This window comes from Rhincodon typus, chromosome 8 (genome assembly GCF_021869965.1).
Source record: "Rhincodon typus isolate 14 chromosome 8, sRhiTyp1.1, whole genome shotgun sequence".
In the NCBI taxonomy this organism is placed as follows: domain Eukaryota; kingdom Metazoa; phylum Chordata; class Chondrichthyes; order Orectolobiformes; family Rhincodontidae; genus Rhincodon; species Rhincodon typus.
The window spans coordinates 71,384,393-71,398,447 of record NC_063339.1 but is presented as its reverse complement, the minus strand read 5'-3'; the positions used below and the strand labels follow the sequence as shown (position 1 = coordinate 71,398,447).

The 14,055-nt window shown below is 40.9% G+C and overlaps 1 non-coding gene across 1 annotated transcript; it reads left to right on the top strand.

The window, feature by feature from the left end:
* Positions 1 to 13,178: 13,178 nt before the first annotated feature.
* Positions 13,179 to 13,251, top strand: trnak-cuu. Its single transcript has one exon. It is a non-coding gene; the product is annotated as a tRNA-Lys (tRNA).
* Positions 13,252 to 14,055: the final 804 nt, after the last annotated feature.

Genomic DNA, 14,055 nt, shown 5'->3' with positions numbered 1-14,055 from the left:
ATAGGCCAATTAGCCTGACCTCGGTCATTGGTAAGATTTTGGAGTCCATTGTGAAGGATGAGATTTCTGAATACTGGGAAGTGTATGGTAAAATAGGGCAAAGTCATCATGGTTTCATCAAGGGGAGATCCTGCCTAACAAATCCATTAGAATTCTTTGAGAAGGTAACAAGCAGTTTAGAACAAGGAGAGCCAATAAATGGTTCATATCTGGACTTCCAGAAGGCCTTAAATAAGGTGCCGCACAGGAGGCTACTGAGTAAATGACTCATTTAGAGTATTGTGAGCAATTTTGGCTCCAAAAGGAGCAGGTCCAGAGAAGGTTCACAAGAATGACCCAGGAATGAAAGACTTAACATATGAGGAACGTTTGATGAGTCTGGGTCTATGCTTGATGGAGTTTATTGTGCCCTGCAATTGTGCCGGTACTGATTTTTCTGTGCCGTTGGTGATCTGTACCCTGTCTTTTTCAGCGTAACGTGTAATCCCTTCAGTTTCTGTTTTATAGAGTCATAGACTCATACAGCAAAGAAAGTCCAACCAGTCCATGCTAACCATAATCCCAAACTAAACTAGTCCCACCTGCCTTCTCCTGGCCCAGATCCCTCCAAACCCCTCCTATTCATGTACATATCTAAGTGTCTTTTAAATGTTGTAACTATGCTCACATCCCCCACTTCCTCTGGAAGTTCATTCCATATACAAACCACCCTCTGTGTAAAAAATTTGCCCCTCATGTCTTTTTAAATTCTGTCTCCTCTCACTTTAAGTATATGCCCCTTGGTCTTCTATTGCAGATACACATGTACTTTTCCTTTATTTACCTCATTTTTAAGTAATTCTTTAAAAATCATGTAATGTTGAACCATGTTTTAGACCCTTCTTCTGTAAATCTATTTGAACCCTTGCCAGCATTGCCCGCCCCGCTTTATTTTATCGTATGCTTTTGTGTATTTGCATTTAGTCTGCTTATGTGTTTCATGAAATCTTCTTCGCACCCACAACACACACTGACAACATTCATGCTGATAATGTTCACTCTCAATGGTCATACAGTCTCATTCTCATAATGTTCACTCCCACACTGTTAACATGTACAATGTTCACCCTCACAATGTTCACTCATTTCCACTGTCACAAATTCACTCGTGCTCACAATGTCCACTCTCTGATTGCTTTCCCTCAAAATGCTCGTTCTCATAATGTTTACTCTCGTGCCATTCACTTACTTTCACTGTCACAATGTTCATTCACATCTATAATGTTAGTGCTCAAAATCTTAAGTTTAATAGAACTTGCTGTTATTGTTTCGTCTAAATGTATCAATTTTCTCCCATCTTACTATATTCCTTGGTAATTTAATGTCATAGTTACTTTTTGCCATCCTTTGTTTTCATTTCTTACCAGTACTTAGTCTTTACTTTTTGCACGATACATTTTTCCAACTTCTTTTATTCTCAGTCCCTCAAAAATCAGCCTTTCTCCATTGTATTAACCCTTTAATCTCCCTCTTTTGCACAATTAACATCAGCATAGTTGAAATTCTCAAAGATTCTTCTGAAGTTTAATCAGTTCCCTTATTTGTCTGCACTTATTTCTCCACTCACCACCTCCCTTTTACTAATAGAAGGCCTATGGTTTTCTTTTTTATTAACTTTTATCTTTTACATTGTTGATTGCTGCTACTATGATTTTTATTAACTTTTATCTTTTACATTGTTGATAGATGTTGCAATTATTCAGTTACAATAGAATATAGTTTCAATAGAATTTCCTAGCATATAATGTGCAATTATCTTTGTAACTTTCAATTCTGTATCTCTAACTATCTTTATAAATGTCAATTCTATAGCTGTAATCATCTTTATAAATCTTAATTCTTTACCTCTATTTAATCATGGTTATAAATATCCATTCTGTAGCTCTGTCAATCCCTTCCACTCAATGTTCACACTGCAATATTCATTCTAATAATGTTTACTCTCAGTTTTTACACTTGTAATGTTCACTCTCCCAATGTTCATTCTCATGTTTACACTCCATATTCTCAAAAAAACATTTTTACAGTTTTCACTCAAGTTCATTCATGCAATGTTCACTCTTGCGATTTTTACGCACAATCTCACTTTCAAATGTTATCCTTACAATTTTCACACTCACACCAATTACTCTCACAGTTCTTATTTTGGTGATGTTCATACTCAACATGCTACTTTCACAATGTTCAGTTCCATAGTGTCCCCCTCTCACAATCTCCATTTTTTCAACATGCACTCATGATGTTCACTCACATGCAGTTCAGTCTCAAAGCACTCACTTCTCGGTCACAAAATCCACACTTACAATATTCACACTCGCAACATTCATTCATGAAAACATTGTGTCAATAAACATTGCGGGGATTAGCACTGTGGGAATGAACATTGAGAATGTGGCCATTGTCAAAGTGAATATTGTAGGAGTGATTATTTAAGGATGAACATTGTGAGAGTGAACTGCAAGTGAGTTAACATCATGAGATTGAAAGTTGTAAGGATGTTTACTCCTGAAATGTTCACACTCATTATGCTCACTCTCCTAATATTCATTCTCATAATGCTCACCCTTACTATCTTCACAGTTACAATATTAACACTCACAATATTCTTTTCCACAATATTCTTTCCTACAATATTCTTTCCCACAACGTTCTTTCCCACTATGTTCTTTTCCACAGAGAACATTTCCAAAATGTTCTTTTCCACAATATCCATTCCCACAAACTTCATTTTCATAATGTTCACTTCCATTATGCTCACTGTCTCAGTTTTCACTGTCATAATGTTCACTCCCACAATGTTCATTCTTAACATTGTTCACTTGCAAATTTCATTCTCAATGTTCATTCTTTCCATGTTGACTCTCACAATGGCATTTCAACAATGTTCAATTCACAATGTTCATGCTTATGTTCTCACTCAGTGTTCACACACATAAAATTCATATTCACATTCAATATTCATGCCCCCTTGCTCACACTCATAATATTCACACTCATGTTTGCACTCTCATGTTCACAGTCATATTTGCACTCAGTGTTTGCACTCAGTGTTCACACTCACAGTGTTCACACTTCTTTTCACATTCACAAAGTTCACTTTCAAAATGTTCACACTCATGTTGTCACTCACAGTGTTCACACTCATAATGTTCACACTCACATTCACAATGTTCACCCGCATGTTTGCTCAGTGTGCACTCATATGTTCACACTCTCAGCATTCACATTTGCAGTGTTCACACTCGCAGTTTTCACATTCTTTTCACACTCACAATGTTCACACTCAGTGTTCACATTCACAACGTTTACCCCCAATGTTCACGCTCACAATGTGCACACTCATGTCCGCACACTGTGTTCACACTCACGTTCGCACTCGCAGTGTTCACACTCAGTGTTCATACTTCTTTATACAGTCACAATGTTCACACTCATGTTCTCACTCACAGTGTTCACACATAGCTACGTAAGTATCCTCTGGGCTGTGTGCCAAAATACATGAGGTCACCTTTCCCTATTATTCACCAAATTCTCAGACATAACTAATTAAACAAAACTCTTCTCTTATTGTACAGAGCAAATTAAAAAAAATTTGCAATCTAAAACTAAAAACTAAACTTATACTTAAATATTATGAGGAATATCTAAAATGTACAACGTCAAATGATAAGTCCTAATTAAAATTTAAAATAAGACATAGCTTTGTATCTGCGCTTGGCTCCAGGGAAGTGACACTGAAGTTCTTGAGACCTAAGGAAACAACAGATTGCATTTGGAATCACTGAAGATGAATCGACTGCACATTTGCATGTTTGTTTTTGCGATATAAGTGGTAAGCAAAGGAGAGGCTGAAAAATCCATACAAACCAAACCATCCAACCTCAATACTGTTGTGGCCCTGTATTTTTGACATCTGTTGCTAGGTGCAATCACACCCTGATGCTGTCAAGTGATGTCACATGCCTTATTCAGCATCAAATAATCATGTCCTACTTTGGCCAATTATTAAAAAGACCTTTGTTATTGTCAGTTACCAGGTGACATCATTGTGACATCAAGCAGGAAGTAAAGCATTTTTTGAAAGAAATTTGCAGGGATTTGGGGATGGGAAAGTATGTTTGTGAGGTTGGGTGTTTGATTGTGGAAATGGCATTGGTCTAACTGCAAAGCTCAAAAGATAATGTTCACCAGTTTGTAGCAATGTACACGGAGCTGTGCAATAGTGTACACTATCAGTACACTATCAGTAACAATAATAGAGTATAGTGGTCTGTGCAACAATATATAATGGACTATGCTATATACACAGGCTGTGTGACAATGTATGCTAGAATGAATAGAACAGCATACAAAAACAGAAATTGCTGGTGAAACTCAGCAGGTCTGGCAGCATCTGTGGGAAGAAAGCAGAGTTAACATTCGGAACTGTTAGCAGCTAGGAAAAAAAAATTATTTTTGCTGAAGATGATGTTAGTGGTGGATGGGAGAGGTGAGCAGACAGGTGGAGATGGAGCCCAGAGAAAGATGGAAAGGGGTAGGCAAACAAGGAGGTAATGGATAACAGACCAGGACAGAAGAAAAGCTGAATAGGTGATAATAAGAGCTAAGAGTAGGAGAGAATGGGTGACTGTGCTAAAAGCAACCCATTGCATGAAAGGACCAGGTGTGGCAGTGGGTATAAGTCATGGAAGGATGGAATCAGGCTCGAAAGTTACTCGATGTTCAGTCGTGTGAAAATCAGATGTTGTTTTTCGAGCTTTTACTGGGGCTCACTGGAGCACTGCAGCAGATCTGCAACAGAGATGTTGGCCAGGGAAAACAGTGGAGTGTGAAGCAGCAAGCGACTGGAAGCTCAAGGTCATTTTTGGGGCAGAACATAGGTGTTCTGCAAAGCTGTCACTTCATTGTAGGGGAGACCACATTGTGAGCTGTGCATACAATCACTGCTTCACCTGGAAGGTGTGTCTGGGGCCTTGGATAGAAAGGAGAGATGAAGTAAACAGGCAGGCATTATACCTTCTGTGGTTGAAGGGGAAGATGCCGAGGAGGTGCTGGAATAGTGGAGGAGTGGACCAGCATGTCCCGGAGGAAATGGTCCCTGGAGAAGGCTGGAAAGGGAGGGAGAGGAATATGTGTCTGGTGGTGGCATCCCTTTGGAGGTATCGGAAATGCTGTCTTACAATTCTTTGGATGTGAAGGCTGGTGGGATGGTAAATGGGAGAGAAGGGAATAGGTGAGGGCAGAAGTTTAGGAGATAGGTCGGACCATGACACCGGAGTCTACTTGGTTGAGGAAAGAGGTGGAGATTTCTGAGCACCTGCCAATGGAAGGTGGCATCGACAGAACAAATGCGACAGAGATGGAGGAACTGGAAGAATGGGATGGAGTTCTTAGAGGAAGCAGGGTGTGAGGATATATGGTCAACGTAATAGTGGGAGTCAGTGAGTTTGTAGTGGATATTGGTGGTCAGCCTAACCCTATAAAGAGACACAAAGATGTTCAAGTGAATGGAAGATGGACCAGTTGACAGCAGGGTGGAAATTGGAATCGAAATTAACAGCACAAATCAGGTTGTGATGTAACAATGTAAACTCACATATATAGCAGTGTACACCAGGTTGTGTATTAAGTTAGAGCAAGCTGTGTAACAGTGTACACATGGGACTGTGTAAGTGTACACCAGGTTGTGTAAAGTGTACACTGCCATGTAACAGTCTTCGCCATGGTCTGTAACAATGTACATATTTAACAGCATAAACTGAGCCATGTTTCTTGCATTTATATATTCCTCAACTCTATTTTAAAACACCAAACTAGTTACTAAAATCAACATTTTAACACATTGTCAGCTGAACAAAACTAATAAATATTTAACAAGTTTTTAAAAACATCTCGTAAAATGAGTAAAATAACATTTTACCAGGTAAATGCCATCAAAGTTCTTGAGGACTAAGGAAACAACAGATTATGTTATGGAATCACTGCGATGAATCAACTGCACATTTATATGTTTGGGTGGGGAGTGGTAAGGAAGGGAGAGACAGAGAAAAATCCAAGCAAACCTCACCGTCCAGCCTCAACACTGTACTGTCCCTTATTACCCGTTGATAGTGCAACCACATCACAATGATGTTGTGAGGCCACATGCCTTCCTCAACACCAAATAAGGTAATCATGTCCTACTTTGTGCATCGGGATCGGCCAATGATTAAAAGTATTTTTGCTGTTGTCAGTTATCAGGTGACTCCATTGTGACATCAGGTAGCAACTAAACTTTTTGAAAATAAATTGCGGAGGCACCAGACAAGAGGAGGGTTCAAAGACTGAGTGACAATATACACCAGGCTACATAATAATCAATGTACACAATGTACACACTGGGCATGTGTCAATGTACATTAGGCACTGGGACAACATCTGGGCTGTCTATTCAGATATGCACCAGATAATGTAGCATTGTAAATGAGCCACAACAAAGTACAACATCAAGGGCATGTGCACCAGGCATTGTAACGGTGTACAAATGTGGCAACATACACAGACAGGGCTGATTAACAATGAGCACATAGAACTGTGTGTCCATCTATATATCAATGTAACATTTTACATCAGGCTGTGTTGGAATGTACATCAGACATTATAACAAAGTACACTGGGCTGATAACAATATCGTCATCACTGGCTGTCTATCAATTTGAGGAAGATGTCCACTCATTTGTAGGTTTCTCCCATGGATCATAATGTGACTGAACACACTGATATCTCAATTTTGTGCAAGTGGGGCAGGATGTACTACAGTAGGATCTGAAGTGCAAGATTTGCTTCCTTTCCTTTCTATCTCTGCTGCCGTTATACCTCAACATTAAGGGGTCTGGACTCGAAGTATGAGGCAGCTTAATGGACAAGCTGTCACTACTCTGCGTGATTAATAGCAACCTCCTTCCAGACATTAATGTCAATGCTGCGCTTCGAGGAAGCTTCAGAATGTCTTTCTAGTGTTTACTTCATCCTTTGTTTTAATAACCATGGTGACACACAAAATTATTGTGACATCATACAGGAACTGAACCTTTCTTTGTCTCAAAAACTTTGTGAAAGTAATATTGCCAGGATATGGGGTAAATAAAAACAGCGGGAATCATTACAAGGCTGAAGTACCAGCACAAGCACCACATGCTGATTGGCTTTCTTCTTCCATGCCGAACTATAACCGATATTTCCTGGATTAATGCAACAAGAAAGGAAAAAAGACCTTTCATAAATGCAATACACATTCACATTCCACCAATTCTGCATCAAGCCTTTCAACGAGCCATCTACACCTCATGATCACTCCCCCGAGATTCTGCAAATTATTTTTGAAATTCTGAAATACTGCGAAGTGGAATTGTATCTCACTGTGAGCATTCCACTAGCCCATTTCACAATAATATCATAGGATTAGAAATTACGTCAGTCTATTTGTGTAAAAAGCACGTTTTATAATTGTACTGATACAAACTCAATTCACTATAAATGCTCAGGAGCAAGGCAGTACCATTAATGCAGTGCTGTGTTGAGTCAATTAATACTTGAGAAAACTTGAAACTGTTTTCCCCTGTGTAGAAAATAATCTTCTCCAGTTTAATGACACAAATATTGGATAAGACCCATTAGCAGATGTGGAAATTGTCGTGTGTCTATGGAAAAAATCACTGGTAATTTGTATTTAGGGTAGATTGCCTCTCTCAGTCCTTCCTTCTGCATTGGATCTAAAGGCTTATTTGGTTACTGAAGTAGAGGATGCACAATGCATGAGTCTTCACAAGAAAAGACATATTATTGACAACAGAATGTAGTTTATTGCATGATAGCAATGGTGTAAGTTACACTGACTACTTAGAATTACAAAGACTATCAGGAGCCCTAGATGTCAAGTCTAACCCTATCAGGATTTAGAACTAGACTCCATGATTCCTCAAGCAGGACAAGGCAATATCATGTGATTAGATGGAGCCTAATGCAACCTCTGTCTTTAATTCTTTCACAGTCTTTGCCTTTTTTTAACATCTCCAAGGTTTTACTCCCCGCAGATAACATTTATACATTCTGGCACAGAACTACTTGTAACTTCACCACTACCCTATCCTCCTGTGGGTCTCTGCCATCACAACTTCAGACAGCCTGCACAGGAGATTGGCTTAAAGACAATTGGCACTGATTTTGATCTTCTGTAAATAATTTCTCTGCTGGAAAATCCTCTGTCTCCTGGAAGCCCTTCCCAGAGGATGTTATCCCTGCTGAACCCATAGTTGGTATCCTTAACTTATCTGGAGGAATTTTAATCTTCTAAATTCCCTCCTCAAAGGAACTCTTCCTTGCAGACCTAAATAGTTGGCCCATAACATCAGTTTGAGGATATTTAATGTCACAATTATCCATCAAGGCAGGAGGCGGCACTGTTGAAACAATTACTTTCTTTCCTGCAGTATCCTGGATTTTATGTCAGGATATTTCTTCTTTGGCACCATGTCCTGAATCTATAGACATTGGTCTAGTTTCCATTGAGTCCTCATCCTCCTTTACTCAAAGCAATTCTTTACTCTCGATCTGCTGACACTGCTAGGTTGAATGTATGTAAATGCTTTACTCTTAAGTTGTTAAGTTGGTTCGATGACTTCATTCGCCTTCTGTGGACTTCTTTCTGGTAGTGGACACATTTTCACATCCACAATCATGGCACTGGAGGATTGCAGCTTGCTTAGCACCATTTCTGTGACAGGTACTGACAATTCATCTTTGAAAGATAAAGGACTGAAACGTTTTTCTTGAGCTGGTGTCAATTCATTCTCTAGCAACAGTCAAATCTAATGCTCCAATATGTTTAGCGGGTTGCTCTCTGTTGTCTGAATAACTTCAGTCAAATGATTCACCAATGAGTACAATGTTGCTCATTTGATTCTCACTACCTATTTCTTCTGACAAACTTTGTTGACTTCTGTCTTCTGAATGTTCCTCATTCATGGTGAAAATATTTTCACCAGTACCTGTGAAACAATTCTCTCATCCCCAAAACTGGCAATCTCAACAGATTCTTTCTTCGTGGGTTCTGCTATGAGTCTAGGCAGCCCAATAAAGTCTGAATAAAGGCTCAACAACAGTTTGTTCCTGAACCAATTGCTTTCTTGAAATCAGTGAAACCTCTTCTACCACTGCAAGGATGTTGAGCTCAAGATGCGCGTGAACGTTCAGGAGTGAGAAATGTTGATTCTGAATTGGGTATACATTTTCAACTCTCTAACTGTCATTTTGTTGTATTATTTTTGTCATACCTTTAATTTTGGGAGTAATTCCACCTAGAGCATATAGCCGTATTACTGTAGGTTTAAACCTGTCCTCCTTCAGTCCTAGTGTTTGAGGTTTTGCTGCTTAATTTGGCATGTCACATTTCCTCGGCAGAACCTTTTTTCTAGTTCTAGACATTCTGTCATTTCTACTGACTCGCAGAAACTTGTTTTTGTATTTCTAGTTTGTTTTCTCTCATGTTCTGACTTGAGAGGAGATCTAATTGAGCTATATAAGATGCTGAAGAGGATTGACATAGACATAGACAGGATGTTTCCTCATGCGTGGTGTGGGTCGGGTAACCCATGATTTCCAAGATTTTTATGGGTATATTGACATTTTCTTCATGAGCATGGATTAAAAACTCAAAATGTGGAAGCCAAGTTTAAACCTAGCCAGACTCTGCAAATTACAAGTGATGGAAGACACAGTACTCATCCAGCCAGGCCTTGGACAATAACCTTCTCATCGAAACTGGGCAGGTCTGGAACTGCCTGACCAGGTGCAAACGGCCACACTGTTTCAGAATGAACCATTGTTTATACCTCGAATGAACCTACTATAGCAGTGTGTGACTGCTCAAGTGAAATAAAAATCATTAAAAAGAGAGGCCAGGAATGCAGGAGGCAAGCAAATAATATAAACGGGGTGTCAGAATTGGCCAAAAAAGCAAAGCATGCTAGGAATGCCTGAGCCAAGATAGACATAAGAGACAATTCTGCCTGGGGGCAAGTCCATGCAAGATCCAAGCCCAGACAATTGAAACTGGAGAGGCACCAGATCACATCAGGAAATGTGAAAGGGCAATTCAATCCTTCCTGAAAACAACACTAGATGTATGGGACAACACAGCGTGGAGGTGGAGGAACACAGCAGGCCAGGCAGCATCAGAGGAGCAGGAAAGTTGACGTTTCGGGTCGGGACCCTTCAGAAAAATTTCCCACTCCTCTGATGCTGCCTGGCCTGCTGTGTTCCTCCAGCTCCACACTGTGGTTATCTCTGATTCCAGCATCTGCAGTCCTTGCTATCTCTCACTAGATGTATGGGGCAGACATGCCTCAATAAGACAAAAGGCCAGGTGTATATTCTGGTATAAAACCAGACTTCCAGGCCCCAAGGGCAGACACATCAAAGGGATTGCTGTTAAGTGAGCCATCAAGAGCCATTAGCAGCATTTCAAAGTGATCAAACCAATTAATTCAATACTTCTGATTGGTCAAGTCCTTGGAAAGTTCTGGAAGGTAGCCCCAACTCTCCAGCCTACCTAGAGCCACATCAGGATACAGCAGTTGCTAGAGCAGCTCACCCTCCAACCAGAGGGAGAATCAAACCGTGAAGAGAGGAACAGACTGAACAATTTGACGGACCAGCAAAGTTACGAGTATCTGGGAAGTACTTCAAGTTTCTAAAGAATCGGATAGTTAGCAATAGAGTTGTTAAAAGTGTAAAATTTAACTCAACCTTTATTGTCTTCAAATAAAGTTGTGACCTAGTTCACTGACTGCAGACCCGTGCTGTGTAATCCTATCCTGGTACGTGCTAAAGTGTCTGGCTAAATTAATACTGTGTACACTGGTTGAGGAGTCTGCAGGGTCTTAGAGACACTGTTCCTTCAACACTGCCCTGTTAGAAGAATGCTATACAGACTTAGTGACACCCAGCTCATTAGGAGGCTAGATGCATAGTGTGAGAAAGACAGCACTTGACAGCTGAATGTTCAAAGACATGACCAAATATAGAATGTAGTCACCTGATTGGATCTTCCTGTCTCTGCTCGATGCTACTATTGGACACAAGCCACAGAATCTTTGAGAAAGGGATGAAGAAGGGGTAAAAGTGGTAATCTGAAGCCCCAGCTCTCTCTGCTTTTGCACCTTCTTCAATGGCATCTCCAGAAAGACCACCTCAGTGAGATAATCGAACCCCAGAATCAGCCTTTGATGAGAGGGAAAGCCCAAATCAATAATTGCAGATCCTGAAACATCAAGCAACCGAGCAATAGCCTGTCATAGATGTACATATGGAAACTGATCCTTTGGTCCAATTTGTCCATGCTGACCAGATATCCTAAATTAATCTTATCCCATTTACCGGTATTTGGCCCATATCCCTCTAAACCCTTCCTATACATATACCCATCCAGACGCCTTTTAAATTTTGTTATTGTACCAGCTTCCACCACATCCTCTGGCAGATCATTCCATTCACCACCCTCTGCATGAAGAAGTTGTCCCTTAGGTCCACTTTAAATCTTTCGTCTTTCACTAACCTATGCCCTCTTGATTTGGACTCCCAAAAGACCTTGGCTATTCACCCTATCCATGCCCCTCATGATTTTGTAAACCTCTATAAGGTCACCCCTCAGCCTCCGATGCTTCAGAGAAAATAGCCCCAGTCTATTCAGCCTCTCCCTGTAGCTCAAACCCTCCAACCCTGGCAACATCCTTGTAAATTTTTTCTGCGCCCTTTCAAGTTTAACAATATATTTCCTATAGCAGGGAGACCAGAATTGAAACCTGTATTCCAAAAGTCCTGTACAGCCGCAACATGACCTCCCAACTCCTATACTCAATGCACTGACCAATAAAGGCCAGTGTCCCAAATGCCTTCTTCACTATCCTGTCTACCTGTGACTCCACCTTTAAGAAACTATGAACCTGCACCCCATTGTCTCTTTGTTCGGCAACACACCCCAGTACCTTACCATTAAGTGTATAAGTCCTGTCCTGATTTACCTTACTGTAATACAACACCTCAGATTTATCTGAATTAAACTCCATCTGCTGCTCATTGACCATTGGCCCATCTGATCAAGGTCCTGTTGTACTCTCAGATGCTCCCTTCAGCAAAGCAATCCTCAGGCAAAGTGCAGGTAGGAAAAAATAGATAGTATCTTTAGATAGATAACAAGGCACAACCTTTGTCCAAATGTCAGTCAATTCTGACCGATTGCGTATCAAAAACAGCATGGAAGTAACAAAAAAAGAAATGTAATGTCAATTCTACATTACCCATTTGGCATGGACACCAGATACAGTGTCTGTTTTATAATTTTTTAAATTTTCTCTTGGGATATAGTTGTCACTGGCTAGGCCAGCATTTAGTGCCCATTGGTTATTCCTATGGAGAAGATTGAAGTCCTTGGATTCAATAAGACACCTCACCACCTCCTCCTGGGCAAATAGGGAGGGCAAGAAATGTTGGTCTAGCCAGGGATGTCCTCATACCATGAACGAATTGGAAAAAAAATACAGACTCCATTCTAATAAGTTTAAAGCAGCAACAATATAAAAGAAAGGAAGTCCAACCGGAAAATACAGAAAAAAAATTATCCAGCAATACAGACATTTCTTTGCACCTGCATTTTAAAAAAACATAGAACTTAAATGTAAACATGGAAAGCAAATACCTGAGCATTGATTGTTAATCCTGCTTCCGGAGTTTCAGATTTAAAGGAAGAAGAAATTTTTATTTTGTGGAACAGCCAATAGCTGCTCAGGAAAAGCAGGCAGTCAAACTCTCCATTGTTCCAGGAAAAGTACAAACACAAAAAGTCAATTTCTTGGGTATTTCTGATGCTGATCATAAAGATCCTGAGAAAATGTTCCAGCCTTTAAATGACCAATATAGCTTTCGAGTCAACTTCAAGATGCCAGGCTTGAGTTAACTCAAAAGCGGCAAAAGCCACGTAAAACAATTGACCAATTCATAGGCAGGTATCAATGTAAAGGTACAGAATGTGATTTGATTGAAGCTAACTTATCTGAAAGACTTACGAAACTGGTTATTGGCTCTAAACTTATCAAACTTATCAAGCCTGGCTGGCTCGGTTGGTAGAGCATGAGACCCTTAATCTCAGGGTCGTGGGTTCGAGCCCAATGCTGGGCGTCTTTGCTTAATGGGTGATGGTGGTATAGTGGTAATGGAAGTTGGCTTGCAATCCAAATCGTTAGTTGAACATTTCAGCAGTATGAGTTCAAATCTCATCATGGCAAATGGCTAAAATTTTGTGGTGGCACGGTGGCTCAGTGGTTAGTGCCGCTGCCTCACAGCGCCAGGGACCCGGGTTCAATCCCAGCCTCGGGCCACTGTCTGTGTGGAGTTTGAACATTGCTCCCCGCGCCTGCATGGGATTCCTCCGGGTGCTCCGGTTTCCTCCCACAGTCCAAAGGTTAGGTGGATTGGCTGTGCTCAGTTGCTCTGTAGTGTGCAGGCCGTGTGGATTAGCCATGGGAAATGCAGGGTCGGGGAGGGCCTGGGAGGGATGCTGTTTGGCGGGTTCGTGTAGACTACAATGGGCTGAAGGGCCTGTTGCGCAACTTCTCCCACCCATCACCACTGCCCTTTCATCCCACCAGCCTGCCAGAAGGGAAAACACAGCCAAACTTGGAAATGACCAGGCAGGTCTCATAATAATTTCATAGTGACACGGTGGCACAGTGGTTAGCACTGCTGCCTCACAGCACCAGGAACCTGGGTTCGATTCCAGCCTCGGCGACTGTCTGTGTGGAGTTTGCACGTTCTCCCCGTGTCTGCGTGGGTTTCCTCCGGGTGCTCCGGTTTCCTCCCACAGTCCAAAGATGTGCAGGTTAGGTGGATTGGCCATGCTAAATTGCCTGTAGTGTTCAGGGAGGTAGAGGGTGTATATTAGGTGGGTCATAGGGGAATGGATCTGGGTGGGATGCTCTGAGG